This window comes from Benincasa hispida, chromosome 1 (assembly GCF_027475165.1).
Source record: "Benincasa hispida cultivar pf3 chromosome 1, pf3_genome.v1.1, whole genome shotgun sequence".
In the NCBI taxonomy this organism is placed as follows: Eukaryota; Viridiplantae; Streptophyta; class Magnoliopsida; order Cucurbitales; family Cucurbitaceae; genus Benincasa; species Benincasa hispida.
In genome coordinates this window covers 2,642,923-2,657,554 of record NC_143478.1, presented here as the reverse complement: position 1 = coordinate 2,657,554, position 14,632 = coordinate 2,642,923, and the positions used below count along the sequence as shown (strand labels likewise).

General features: G+C 35.6%; 1 long non-coding RNA gene across 6 annotated transcripts; it reads left to right on the top strand.

Annotated features, from left to right (window-relative positions):
• The first annotated feature begins 6,606 nt into the window (after positions 1-6,606).
• Positions 6,607-12,324, top strand: LOC120085352 (uncharacterized). 6 transcript variants are annotated; one of them, XR_016527305.1, is made up of 8 exons: positions 6,607-6,953; positions 7,327-7,386; positions 8,597-8,852; positions 9,040-9,166; positions 9,782-9,899; positions 10,053-10,130; positions 10,403-10,554; positions 11,954-12,324. It is a non-coding gene; the product is annotated as an uncharacterized LOC120085352 (long non-coding RNA). The 6 variants fall into 6 exon arrangements; XR_005483903.2 differs by having other exon boundaries at positions 11,950-12,324; XR_016527306.1 differs by having other exon boundaries at positions 6,635-6,953; positions 7,299-7,386.
• The last annotated feature ends 2,308 nt before the right edge of the window (positions 12,325-14,632 follow it).

The window sequence follows — 14,632 nt, the reverse complement described above, 5'->3', positions numbered from 1 at the left end:
ATGGATGAGAGTGGCCAGATCACCGACTAATAAGCCTACCATATCGGGGATTCGTCTAATTAGGGAATTGGGAATACAACTACACAAGACGGAATTCACTTATTCCCTGGGATAAGCAGATAACTTGCTCCCTTAAAGGTTGATTCTGGAGCATGAACAATGTGGCGCCACACCCTTTCTTGGCCTGAGAGAGGTTTAGTCATAGTTGGACTATAACTTATTATTCATTAGAGGGATCAGTGGTACTTAAGAAGTTAGATGTAACTATAGGGGCAAAATGGTAATTCTTGCCCAACTGTACTTACGAGCAATTTGTGAATGGTCATTGCACTATTGATTGGTTATATCCAATAGATATAGAAAATATCTGTAGTGCGAAGAGTGCAACAATCGATCTTTAGTGGAGTGGCTGACAGTTAATAGATGTTGAATATTTTAATTAAAGGAGTTTAATGAATTATTCAAGTACCATTGGAGCGTCAATCTATAGGTCCATAGGTCTGGTCTGTAACTCAATAGAGATTATTGAGAACTAAGTTTGGATTAATTTGAATTGTTCAAATTAATTGAGGGAATTAAATCAATTATATGTGATATAATTAATATAATGTATTTGATACATTATGATATAAAGTTTATTTTGAGAGGAATTAAATATTTAAATATTATTATATGGATAGAATTCATATAATTAAATTTAATATAAATATGATTTATATTAAATACCACAAATGATTTAGAGAATTCAAACCACACACACACACACACATACACAAAATTGATTGATTAATTAATTAGTTTTAATTTATTTAATTTTATTTCAAATTTATTGAAATTTAAAATGGGGGGAGTTATTTAACTCCCTCCTCTTAAATCTCTCAAACACTCAGAAACGTGGGATGAGAGTGATAGGCCTCCAATTATACTGCAATATCAAAGAAGAAAGAATAAAAGAGATAAGGGGAATTTAGCGGTTGAGTCGGTTAGGAAGGTTGGGGACCGCAACTAAATCACTTTCAATTCTGTTGGGAGAAGTTGGGCGTTTAAAAGAAGAAAGAAACTGAAAGAGAAGGCATGAAAGTTTGAATATCTAAAGTGAGGAAGGCTAGCTCTCGAGGGTAGGAGTTCAGGAACGTCTATCGTGTAGAATCCGCCGAAGTGTGCCGCTCATCACCTACTTCTTCTACTAAGCGATCGTGTAGTATTTTGTAAGCGATCGTGTAATATTTTGTAAGCGATCGTGCAATCACACAGTGTTTTGTAAGCAATCGTCTAGCATTAGTCAGCGATCATATAGAGTCTGTAAGCGATTGTATAGAGTTTGTAAGCGATCGTTTAGAGTTTGGTAAGCGATCGAGTAACAACAGTAAACGATCGTCTAGTTGTTGTTTGACTCTCATTGCTTAATGAAGAATAAGTTCATCGTTTAACTGTTATATTGAGCGATTGTGTCAACCTATTAAATCAACAACGTTCTTTTAAAGATCAGTGTCCTAACAAATTGGTATCAGAGAAACCATCTAGGCAGGCATGGCTCAGAAACGTTTTGAGGAAAAACTGGAGTTACAAAACAAAGAGATCTCTGAACTTAGAGTCGAAATGCAGAAATTGCGAACCATAAAGGAGAATTTGGCATCACTAGCAAAAAGCATTGAGTGATTGGGATTGCAGGCAGAGAAGCATCAACAATCTCATTTCCTGTGTTACGAAAATGGCCAAAGGAAAAGCGAAAGTGACGAAGGAGGCAGAAGGATCGAATGCCAATAATGTGTACGGAACGAATAGTTCAGTGAAAGCAGCCAGTGAAGAAGTGATTTGCGATCGCAGTAAATTCAAAAAAGTAAAGATGCCAGTGTTTAACGGAAGTGATCCAAACGCGTGGCTATTCAGAGCAAATCGCTATTTTCAAATTCATAAGTTGACCGAATCTGAGAAGATGACGATGGTGGTTGTGAGTTTTGATGGTGCCGCATTACACTGGTACCAGTCGAAGGAAGGCAGAGATCCATTCAAAGATTGGGAAGATTTGAAGAAAATGATGTTAGTACGATTCCGATCTTTAAAACAGAGATCGATCTGTGGAAGATTCTTGGCTATCAAACAAGAAACGACTGTAGAAGCATATCGAAATCTATTCGATAAATTGGTAGCGCCATTGCCTCATCTGCCAAATGAAGTTCTAGAGGAGACATTCATGAACGATTTGGCGCCATGGATAAAAGCTGAGGTTGAATGCTGGGATCACACAGGGTTAGCAGAAATGATGTCATTGGCGCAACATGTTGAAGATAGAGAAAATGTGTGGGTCGAAGCGGGTCGGGCTTGAACATATGGAGGTAAGTTCCAAAATTCTAACTCTTCGAAATTCAATATAGAAAATATGAGTGAGACAGGAGGCGGAAGTGAACCAAAAAAGGGAGGGAAGATTAGAGGGCATTTTTGATGAGGACAATCATGTTATGAGGAGCGACGAATAACGATAACCAGAGAGAAATTCCGGCAAGAAGGTTGACAGATGCTGAATTCCAGTAGAAGAGAGAGAAAGGACTTTGTTTTCGGTGCGATGAAAAGTATACTGTTGGGCATCAGTGCAAAGGGTGTGAGTTGAAAGAATTGAGATTTCTTGTTGTGCATGCGTCCCGTGAAGAATTGGAGTTGTATGAACAAGATGAAATAAGGGAAGAAAAACTGGAATTGAATATGTTGACGTTGAATGAAGAAATTTCATCGATTGCCAAACTTTTGGTGAACTCGATTGTTGGATTAACGAACCCTCAAAAAATGAAGGTTAAAGAGGAGATCAAAGGAGAATAAGTGGTGATACTGGTTGATTGTGGAGTTATGCATAACTTCATATCAGAAAGTCTAGCGAATCATCTGCAGTTGAACATCACAGAAACGACAAATTACGGAGAAGTTATGGGGTCAGGAACCGCAGTGCGATGTAAGGGAGTATGCAAAAATGTGGAAATGAGGCTGGGAGATTGGAGAGTGAGTGATAGCTTCCTGCCATTGGAGCTAGGAAGTGTTGACGTGATTTTGGGAATGTAATGGCTACATTCCTTGGGGAAAACAGAGGTAGATTGGCGGAACCTAATAATGACATTTGTTCATGAGGGTCAAAATATTACTCTACAGGAGGATCCAAGTCTGACGAAGGCACGAATCAGTCTAAAATGTATGGTGAAAACATGGGAGGCTGAAGATCAAGGATTGGGGAAAACATGGAGGCCGAATCAATACCAGAGTCTCTGTCAGTCTTACTAAACCAGTATCAAGACATATTTGAATGGCCAGAGGAGTTGCCCCCTTGTCGGAGTATTGAGCATCATATCCATTTGAAGGAAGGAACCAGTCCCATAAACGTTCGTCCATACAGATATGTGTATCATCAAAAGGCTGAGATGGAGAAATTGGTGGAGGAAATTTTGGATCCAGGCATCATTAAACCAAGTACCAGTCCCTATTCTAGCCCCGTTCTACTGGTTAGAAAAAAAAGATGGTGGATGGAGGTTTTGTGTGGACTACCGTGCTCTCAACACTACCACCATTCTAATAAATTTCCAATTCTTGTTGTAGAAGAACTTTTTGACGAGCTAAATGGAGCTGCTCTCTTCTCGAAGTTGGATTTGAAGTCAGGCTATCATCAAATTCAGATGAACCCGCGGGATGTGGAGAAGACAACCTTCCGGACAATAAAGTTAACCCACTAATTTGATTAAAGAAAATTTATGCAAGACATAACTTAAATCATGCAAGCTATGATAACTTCAAATTTAAAGACAATTTAATCAAGGATAGATGTAAATAACACACTAAAAATTAAATCATGAAATTAGGAAAGATTAAAAAATAACTAAGAAAAGAAGCAAAAAATTGAAAACCAGAAATAAAAGAGAGAGAGGAAGAGAAAACACCGGGAATTATAGTGGTTCAGCAAATTGCCTACTCCACTCTCTAAGACTCTTTTTTGGGTATTTCACTAAGTGATCCTCTTGCGGGTGAGGACCAAACTTACACACGACCCTCTTTTTCTTAGGCTAAAGAAAAACCTAAGATCCCTTTTACTGGTTTAAGATCAAACCAATTCCTTTTTCTCACAATCTAAGGTGTATCCACACCTTAATACAATTCCCAAAAATTAAAAGAAAACCTCACAATATTACCTCTTGAAGGCTAAATACACAAGTTGAGCACAAAAAAAAAACTTCACAAAAATAACTCTAGGCCAATTTAGGAGCAAGGAGGACAAGAATTTGAGAGCAGAGAGATTTGAGAGCTTAAGACTTGATAGCTTTTGGTGTGTGTATGAAGAGTAAAATCAAGTCGAATTTATAAGTGAGGGAAATAAATTTTGGCTATTGGATATGATTGCAAATGAAGGGTGGAGATTGAATAAAAATAGAAAAGGAAAGGATTTGAAAAGGAAATTTGAAAGATTGGAATTATTTAGATTTGGAGAATAAAAAGGATTTAAAGGATGACAATTTAGGAAGGAAATCAAATTTGAAAAGGCTGAAATTTGGTGAGAATTTGGAGAAAATTGGATCAGGAAATTAAAGAAAAATAAAAAATGAAAATGAAAATAAAAAATAGCCAAATGATATGAGCACCACGCACATAGGGGAGAGGATTGAGCGTCACGCGCTACATTCTGTGAAGAAACCGCAGGCACGTGCGGTGCACGCACGTGTCCGCACGCGAAGCTGGGTGACCGCCACGTGTCATTATCTCATTTGTCCACGGTCGCCACGTCACCACCACATCATGTGCCACGACAACAAAAAGTGAGTGCCACGTCATCAATATTGACCGTTTGTGTGCCACGTCATCCACCATGTCGAATGCCACATCAGCAAGGTGCCACGTGTCATTGCCATGTTGGATTTCCTCTCCAATCTTCTTTTGCTTATAACTTTCTCGTTTGAACTCCGATTTGAGCGATTCAAATTGCATTGGAATCGTCTTTCCGAGCTCTACAAGATAGTGACTCTGAAACACTGGTTTGATTGAAGCCCTAAAGCTAACAATCTCCCCTTTTTTATGATGACAAACCACCATAATACCAAAAATACTTCTCCCCATTTTGTTATCAACAAAAAGATATACAAGTGATTTTTCTCCCCCTTAATCATACAAATAATGTTCCCCCTCAATAAATTATAACACATAAATTCATAGAATTATGAATAATGCTCCCCTTATCAAACATAAATAGACAATTCTAATAATACCAAGTGCAAGTCTATTTTTACAAACGGCTTATTCATTTAATGCCTTTGTAAGAATATCTGCTACCTGGTTCTTAGTATTAACATAATTAATGACAATATTCTTATTTTGCACATGCTCTCGAAGAAAATGATGTCTAATATCTATATGCTTTGTTCTAGAATGTTGAATGGGATTTTTAGTTAAATTAATTGAACTAGTATTATCACGAAAGATTGGTACTTATTCAAAATTTAAACCAAAATCACGTAACGTTTGTTTCATCCATAAAACTTGAGAACAACAACTAGCGACAGCAATATATTCAGCCTCAATGGTAGATAATGCAACAGAATTTTGCTTTTTACTATACCAAGATACTAAAGAACTACTTAGAAAATGACATGTTCCACTAGTACTTTTTCTATCAGTTAGACTACCAGCAAAATCAGCATCAGAATATGCAATCAAATCTAAAGATGCATTTTTAGGATACCATAATCCTAAATCAACGGTACCAAGCAAATATTTAAAAATTCTTTTTACAGCATGCAAGTGCGATTCTTTAGGACATGATTGAAATCTAGCACACATGCATACACTAAACATAATATCAGGATGCCCCAAAAGCTCCAGAATTTGATAACTTGATGTGGGAAAAGTTGATTTCATTGAAAGAAATCGGCAAACTCTATATATGAAGGTGGAGAGGAACGTGGAAGTCTTCTACACGTTGGGCTTGTGGCTAATGTTCTTGGCAATGTGTTGGAGGTAGTTTAGTTGGAGAAAGGTTAGATTTTCTTGAAAGAAATTCTTAGAAGTTCTGATCTTCAATTGGAAAGATGGTTGTAAGATAGTTATGAAAATAGTAGGATTATTAGGATGGTTCTTAGAAGGGGCATATTAGTAATTAGTTAGTGAACTTATCAGGGCTTTTTGGTTATAAATAGAGGAAGTGGTTTGAGAGGAAAGGTGTGAAGTGGTTATAAAGAGAGGTTATATATCAGGCCAATCCGACACTTACCCTTATTGACAAATGACAGATTCCTAATCACTTACTTCTACTCCATATCGAGTAAGTTTATAGAAGCAATTGTCAAACGTCTTGGTAGGCCCAGATTGGATCACTACCCTATTATGCTCATTACAAGAATTTTGGGCTTTAATGTTGGTTGGAAAAAGTGAAATCGGATGTATAATGTTGGTTTTTTTTTTTTTTTTTTTTTTTTTTTTTTTTTTTTATATAAATGGATCTTTAATGTCGGTTTTAAACTGACATTGTAGGTATACCTTTAATGTCGGTTTAAAACCAACATTAAAGATCTGCTTTTAAAAAAAAAAAAAAAAACAAAACCAATTTTCTTTTTTTCCTCCATTTTTTCCATTTCCCTCTTCATTCTCCCCTCATTTTCTTTTTCCTTTCATTCTCAAACTTCCACTCACCCACAACCCACACGAAACCCTTCCAACCCGGCTCTTCATTCTCAGACTTTCACTCTTTCCGTCGTCGACTCTCTATCTCTTGCGTCCTTTCGTCCTTTCTATCTCCGTCGTCGACTCCTTCCAACGCGAAACCCTGAGGTCTCTGTCGTCGACTCTCTATCTCCGGTGTCCTCTCGTCCTCTTTTACCTCTGTCGTCCTCTCTATCTCCGACGAGCTTCTATCCCCAGGTCTTCTCTTTCAAGCCATCACCGATTTGTCAAGTTCGGCAACTTGCGAACTAGCGGCGTTCATCCATCTGGTTTGAGATTCGTAAAACCTTGTTCTACGTTTGTTATTTTACATTTATTTCCCTCAACGATTGAAATGGTGGTTTTGGTTTGATTCGTTTTGAGATTCTCAAAACCCACTACGATTTGAGTATTTGACTGGCTTCATAGATTTTTCCCTCCCTGCCCTTTTGTTTTCTCCGATTGATCGGCTCGTTCGTTATCCATTTTTGAGTATGGGATTGGAATTTCTCTATCTGTGAAATCTGACCTTAAACTTGGAACTCATTTGATGATCTTATTTTGTCTTCTTGCTTTCATTTTGCATAATCTGTTAGAGTATTGATATATTATCCAATTTTCCTTCAATTATTAAGCTTTTGAGTGGTGATTTGAACGAAGCAGTTATGCATTTTGGCGAGAGAGTATCAAGGAAATTATTAATGAGGAGTTCAGCGATGGAATGTAAGTTGATTTGTTTGAATTGTTTTTTCTTTTCAACCTGAAATCCATATTAGTTGGTTCTTATTTGTATAAAACTTTAACATTTGCAGGTAATCTTAAAATCTCAAGTCTGATAACAATTTTGTTCTAATAAGACTGTTTATGGATACATAATGTTTTGTGTTCTACTGTCTAAAACCACATTTCAATTAAAAGGAATCACGCTTTGATTTCTAGTTCTTAACATCCTACTAAAAAATAAGAATAGTAGTTATAACTAGACTCTTAAGAAACAAGCTTGCCTTGAAAAGCAAAAGAACTAAAAATAAAATGGCTTCTTTGATTCCCTCAACGTGATCAAAGAAATCTTCTGGTACTCAATATTCAATTCTTAGCTTGGACATAACAATGAATAAACAAAAGACATAAATCACAAAAAAAAAAAAAAAAAATCCTCCTTCCAAGAATTTTCCATCAGGAAAATTAGTTGAGAATCAATAACATGACTAACATTAATAATTCAAGGATTTAAGATAAGACCCTTCAATTCATACAGGAGCAGAAACATTCTGATATAATTAGTTTGAATCAGTTCCAGGTGGTATTTGGTAGCACAACAAACAAAATTAGGAAATGTAGAGGTCCAGTGAATGTTAGTATATGGAAGTATTGAAACTTATTTGAAAAATTGAAAGTTTCTGAACGATGATATTATAGCTATTTTGCTCATATTAGTCATTTGCTTAGAATGGAAATTTCGTGTGGTTTATCAGATTCATATTAAACTTTTTTTCTCAATTTCTCGCATAAGAAATTACCAGTCAAGATTTTCTTGTGAAAATGTCGCTCCACTTCCTTTAGAACCAGACACCACTTTGACCGACCCATTTCATTAATATCGAGCTTAGACTTAATTTTGGAGAGGTCTTACTTGGGTTGACCAATCGGGTTGAAAGGTTTACCTTAGCGTTTGATTGGAGATCATCATAGTGAAAGTCTTGTTTTGGCTTTTTGTTATATTTTGTTTGTTTGTTTTTCTTTTTGGTTTTTGCCCCTCTTTAGATCTTGGTATCATTTTGATATCAAGAACCTGCAAGAGAAATCAAAGTTTTGAATGTTGAATTGTTTATGATGCGAGGATTTATTTTTGCTGCATCTGTTCTTTGTTACTGCTTTTGAATCTTTCATGAGGTTTGCATCTTTTGATTACTGTAATGATGTGATTGTGCAGCTATTGGCTTAGATGGTATGCAACTACAGTATAAGGAATGTGATTGCTCAGACTAGACATATAGGAATAATCAGTAGAAGGGTCCAAATCAACAATAACTTGAGGAGTTTTCCTTCTAATCTTGGATTTGTTCACACTTGGAAGCGTGAATATAGAATAAGTCTCATGATGTTGGTAGATACGAGTGCATCAGAAAATCGTGGACCGATTGTTGATAAGATGAAGATGGTGGTTATACCAGTGGAGGATGGAAAAGGTTTTAATGGATTCGTCTGAATAAAGCATGCTTCTATTTATTTGAAGTTATGTTGCTGAATTGTTATTCTGTTCTTATGAAGATGAGAAGAACACAATGCTTTGATCTTGTTATTGCACCTAGTCTATTAAACTTTGGATTCCAATGAGATCTGCAGTAAACTTATTATCTTTGCTTTGATATGCAGTGAGATGGGAAACTTAGTTGGGGGTATTCGAGTTTCAGAGGAAAGAGGGCAACCATGGAAGATTTCTTTGATATTAAAATGTCAAAGGTCGATGGTCAAACCTTCTGCCTTTTTGGCATCTTTAATGGTTAGATTCTCCCACCATTCTTGCAATGGCATGATGTAACACCGTTATTTGTAAATTTTAATCTATCCAATTTATAGGTGATGTATTGTTACGAATTAAATTTAGGTGTTAAGTTTCACTTAGGTCCCATTTGATAACCATTTTTCTTTTTCATTCTATTTTTGAAAATTATGCTTGTTTCCCCACCAATTTTCGGAGTGCTTTTCAACCTCCTTCAAAAACATTTGAATTCTTAACCAAATCTTAAAGACAAAATCAAGATTTTAGGAAGTACACTTTTAATTTTCAAGTTTTGGTTTGGTTTTAAGAAAATGTTTTTAAAAAGTAAGTAGCAAAGCTTGCAAAATGTATGAAATATCAATCAAACGGCCCGGGTTGAAGATAAAAAACTTTAATATTCCTCACTTTGCCAAGCGATCCTAGGTTTCAACTTTATTTACCCATGCCATTCATTTTACTTAATTTTGACGCTTGAATTCCATCATCATTAGAGATTAATATTTTTAATCCATAGTTGATGCTAATTGCTAATCTTTGAAATTATAGAAGCCATCGTGGATATCTTACCAATATTACGAATAGAAGAAATACTTACCTCTTGACATGTGATTGCAGGTCACGGTGGATCCCGAGCTGCAGAGTTTTTGAAGGAACATCTCTTTGAGAATCTGATGAAGCACACAAAATTCTTGATGGATACGGAATTAGCTATCAGTGTGTTTCATTTCCCTAGGTAGAATTTATTGCCTTTAGCTCTTGTGTTTGGAGTTTATCAGTTGTAATTCTTGATCATTTTCTAGTTTATACTATGTCATTGCAGAATCCATATTGTAAGCACATTGTATTATTTGTTGTTGTTGTTTAAGAGGTAAACAAACACTTGCAGGAAAGATGATCAGGCGCAATTCTCAAGTAGCTACCAAATCTCATATGTTTGAAGCTGGACAATAATCCACTTAAACAGGTAAAAAGTAATTCATGGATATACCCTATTCTTGTTTCTTTTTATTGTTATTATTTTAATTTTAAATTTGAGAGATGTTCTAGAGTAAGGGTTGTACATTGTGACATTTTAAGAGAAGTTTTGTTGATAGTTAGGGTTCCTTCTTAAACTCTGAAATATGCTATTTTCTCAAAGGCTTTAGCTGCATTGTTGTATTTGTAAGGATGTTTTCAATGAGACTGGTGGCGTAGCTTTAAAGTTTTGCATTATTTTTAAATTGTGTTAAGTTTCAGTTTCAGTTTCTCATTGGGTAGTCGATCGTACAAGTCTATTGTGGATCCAGCCTCCGTTTGTCGATCCAGTCTCCGTTCGTCGTCGATCCGACCTCCGTGTCATCGCTCGTCGACCAAATCCACTTCTCCATCGGACATTTTCTACTCTACAGGTAAACTTCTAGGACATTTTCCTTTCCTCCTTCCATGTCGTCGCTTGTGGTGGTCTTGTGAAGGTAGAGTTTGAAGGGATAGATTTGTTTCAAGTCCAAATCAACTTTAAGATGTTATATTCATCCTAATCCACTTAAACCAATAACTTTTACAATTTAACTCAATGCATATGGTTTTGGTTAGATTGATAGAAAGTGTCTTGTCATTGGGATATCTTAGCAGTAACCAACATTATTGGCATCTATGGATTTTTCTGAGCCAGAAGATCAGAGCAATGTCTTAGATCTATGATTAACATTTGGTATTTTCTATATGGTTTCTTTCGCTTTACATTACATAATCTTTCTTCTTTTCAATTTTTGAATTTTGCTGAAATTTGAGTACTTAATGGGATTGGGTATACTTTTGGTTTTTGTTTATTTACAACTTCTTACCTGGGATATCCTGCTGAGCTTGCTCTCCAATCATTTGTATACACACTGTCACAAACACCAAGCTATTAGAAAGAGTTTGTAAATTTTTATTGAATAGAAAAGGGTGGTTCTGGTTTTTTTTTTTTTCTGTGTTTTTTCACTGAGACCGTTCTCCTGTTACCAATTACCAGTTGATTAAATTCAACTTACAGGTCATATTAAATGGCACTCACCTATATGCTATCTAGAAATATAAAATAACAATAACGACAATAATAATAATCATTTTAAAAAAAAACAACAGTAACAATGAGAAAAACAAGAAGGGGATGGTAATGTTTTGAATGAGGCTAGCTTCTTATTTACATTAATAACCCTGTTGGTATCACAAATTTAGTCATTAGTTACCGATATGTCCAAGCATGCCGCTGTCTTCATATACATTAAGAATGTGATATTCTACACCCCATTTACACATTCATTGTTGCATTATTTAATGGTTGGTATATTCCTTTGCTGAAGTTTTAGGGTAGTGCATATGTGCAATTTATGCTGCATCAATCAATCATCTGCCATCTTGCTGAAATTTGTGTAGATCTTTCAAGGTTGAAGACTTTTAATCTCATGCATGATATTTCTTGTTAGTTGTTGTAATCTTCCACTTATATGATCAAAAGCAGTAGAAAGCTGGAGAAAGGAAAATTACAAACTCATTTGTGGTAGTGTTGTTATGTTGTCGGAAATTTTCCAAAATATAAGAGTTTGTAAACTTAGTTTCAGGTTAAATTTTTGTAACGGGGTCTGTTTTCTTGCGTGCTAGTATGATCCTTGATTTACTTATTTGTTCGATTTTCTTTCTTTATTATCTATTTTTCACATTTCAAGTTATAGCATGTAATAAGCTCAAAATAGTGCCATTGAAGTCTTCTAGTCCGAATTTGTGTACATATAATAACCTTATTCACATGCTCTGTTTGATAGGAAGGTTAAGGATGCACTTATCGTGTGGAGGAACTTAAAGAGTTAGTTCATGAGCTTGATGCCTTCATTTTGATTAAATTTGACAAAAAAACCTCTTTTGCGACGTTAACCAAGTTACCTATATTTATTCAAATCATGAAAATTGAGAGAGAGGTGGTGCTCCAGTTTTATGCATTGATGATGCCTCAAGACATTGTTTTGAGTTTTCAAAAGGCCAGCTTGATTGGAGCCTTATTCTTTTATTAGTTCCATTGGTTCTTGGACTTGAAAAAAATCAATCCAAGGTATGTTATAATTTTTTGCTAGCCTTGTATATTTTAATACTTTGGGCTTCGAATCTCATTTTAATAACAATGAAATAGGATTCTAGTTCAAGATTTAGTACTTTGAGAGGCTAATTTTAATAACAATGAAATAGGATTTTAGTTCAAGATTTAGTACTTTGAGAGGCTATAGATTTCCCTAATAATTGGTTTTGCATCTTCATGCTTTAGCAGTTTTATTGAAAATTATAAGTGTTGGTAAGAAGTACTCAAGTTTGACCCTCTAGGTTTGGAAATGGTTGTTGTATCGAGCTCTTTTAAGTCTAGTATTGTATATCCATTGTCTGTAAATTGGCTGAGGAAATTCTTGCAGCTATTGATCACCACCTCTCTCTCCTTGTTCTGCAATTTGTTTGAATCTAATTACAAGTTTTAGTTTGTATTTTATAGTTTAAAAGCAAGTTCTCGCTCTTGTTTGGATCAAAATTTTAATTTTGCTATGTAACGCTTATGAGTTTTTGTAATTTGTTGATTACTTTGGTTTTAGAATTAAATTATCATCTTCAATTCCTCCTTTTTAACTTATTATTATGGATTTGTGAAAGTAATTAAGAATTTATTTTGTGCATGTATAGGTTGATTGCCTTGGTTTTAGGGACATATCGTTTTTAACTTTGTGACCAACATTAAAAATGGATTGGACAATAATTATATCGAATACACGGATAATAATTGAAAAAAATGAAAATGATATTTACAAAAAATGGACAATAATTGAAAAGAATGGACAATAATTATGGGCTTTAATATCGGTTTAAAATCGACATTAAAGGGCTTTAATGTTGGTTGTTAGTGTTATTAAAGCTCTTTCCTGTTGGTTGTCTTTAATGTCGGTTTTAAACCGACATTGTACACCCTGTTCAATGTTGGTTTAAAATCGACATTAAAGGGCTTTAATAACACTATCTTTAATGTCGGAGTCCTTTAATGTCGGTTTTAAATTGAAATTAAAACCCAAAATTCTTATAGTGGCTTTAGTTGGGCTCGAGTAGATGGGGACCTCTCCCTTTCCGTTTTGAAAATATGTGGATGGAACATTGTACTTTTTGCCACTGCATAAAAAATGGTGGAAAGATGGGCCATTGACTGAATGGTTGGTCATGGTATTATGCAAAAAAACAAGGCATTTAAAAGGATTGTGAAGGAATAGAATAAGTCCACTTTTGGTTGCTTGACAATGTTAAAGAGCCAGCTTATGTTTTGACCTAGCAGGCTAGGATTCCATTGAGGAATAATGCCCTCTCCAACCTACAAATATTGATAAAAGGTTACTTAGAGAACAAATCCTTGACATCAACACATGAGAAGAATTACTTTGGCGTCAGAAATGTAAAAGCCGATGGCTGATAGAGAGGGACATCAATTCCTCATTTTATCATCGCCTTGTGAGTGCTAAAAGACGTAAGAACGCCATCATTGAAATCCTACCCAGAGAAGGACACAAACCTTCTTACAGAGAGGGAGATTGTTTCTGAATTTGTCTCCTTTTATGAAGCTCGCTATATAAAAGATGATGGACAACAACACCTTCCTAATATGATCCTCTGTCATCCTTTCCTTTTATTATCATCATGGGTTGTTTGAGTAGATCGATGATGGAAGCTAGTGATGGTGGTCTGATCAAAGGCCTTTACATAGGCCAAAGCTCTCTGCAGGTACACCATCTACTCTTTCCAATGACACAATCTTGTTTACAGAAAACGACATTGTTGCTATTAGAAATCTCTTTGGCATCGTTGATAAATTTGAGATTCTGGACTAAATATAAATCGTAGCAAAATAGAACTATTTGGTGTTAATACTACCCTTGCGGACTTGGAATTGATTGCATTGACTTGTGGATGCAAATTGAGCCATTGGCCTTGCACTTATCTGGTTCTTCTTCTCTTTGGCAAACCTAAGAATGTCTCTTTTTGGCAGTCGAGTATTGAAAAGGTGGATAGTAGGTTTCATGCCTAGAACCACAAACATATCTCCAAAGGTGGTTGCCTTACTCTCCTCCAAGCTACCCTATCAAATCTCCCCACGTATTATATGTCCCTTTACAAAATGCATGTCACAGTAGCAAACAACATTGAGAAACATTATCAGAATTTTCTCTGGAAAGGTGGCACTACACAACAGAGGTTTCATTTTTGTCAGATAGGACAAACTGACCAAGCCTCAAGCATAGGGTTGCATTGGATTATAGAATCTGGTGGATAAAAATAGAGATCTTCTTGCCAAGTGGATTTGGCGATATTACCATGAGGATGACGTTTTTTGGAGACAGGTCATAGGTGTCAAATATGGGGTGACTTATTATCTATCTTGGCCTAACATTAACCACCCGGGATACATTAAAGGGCCTTGGCGTACTA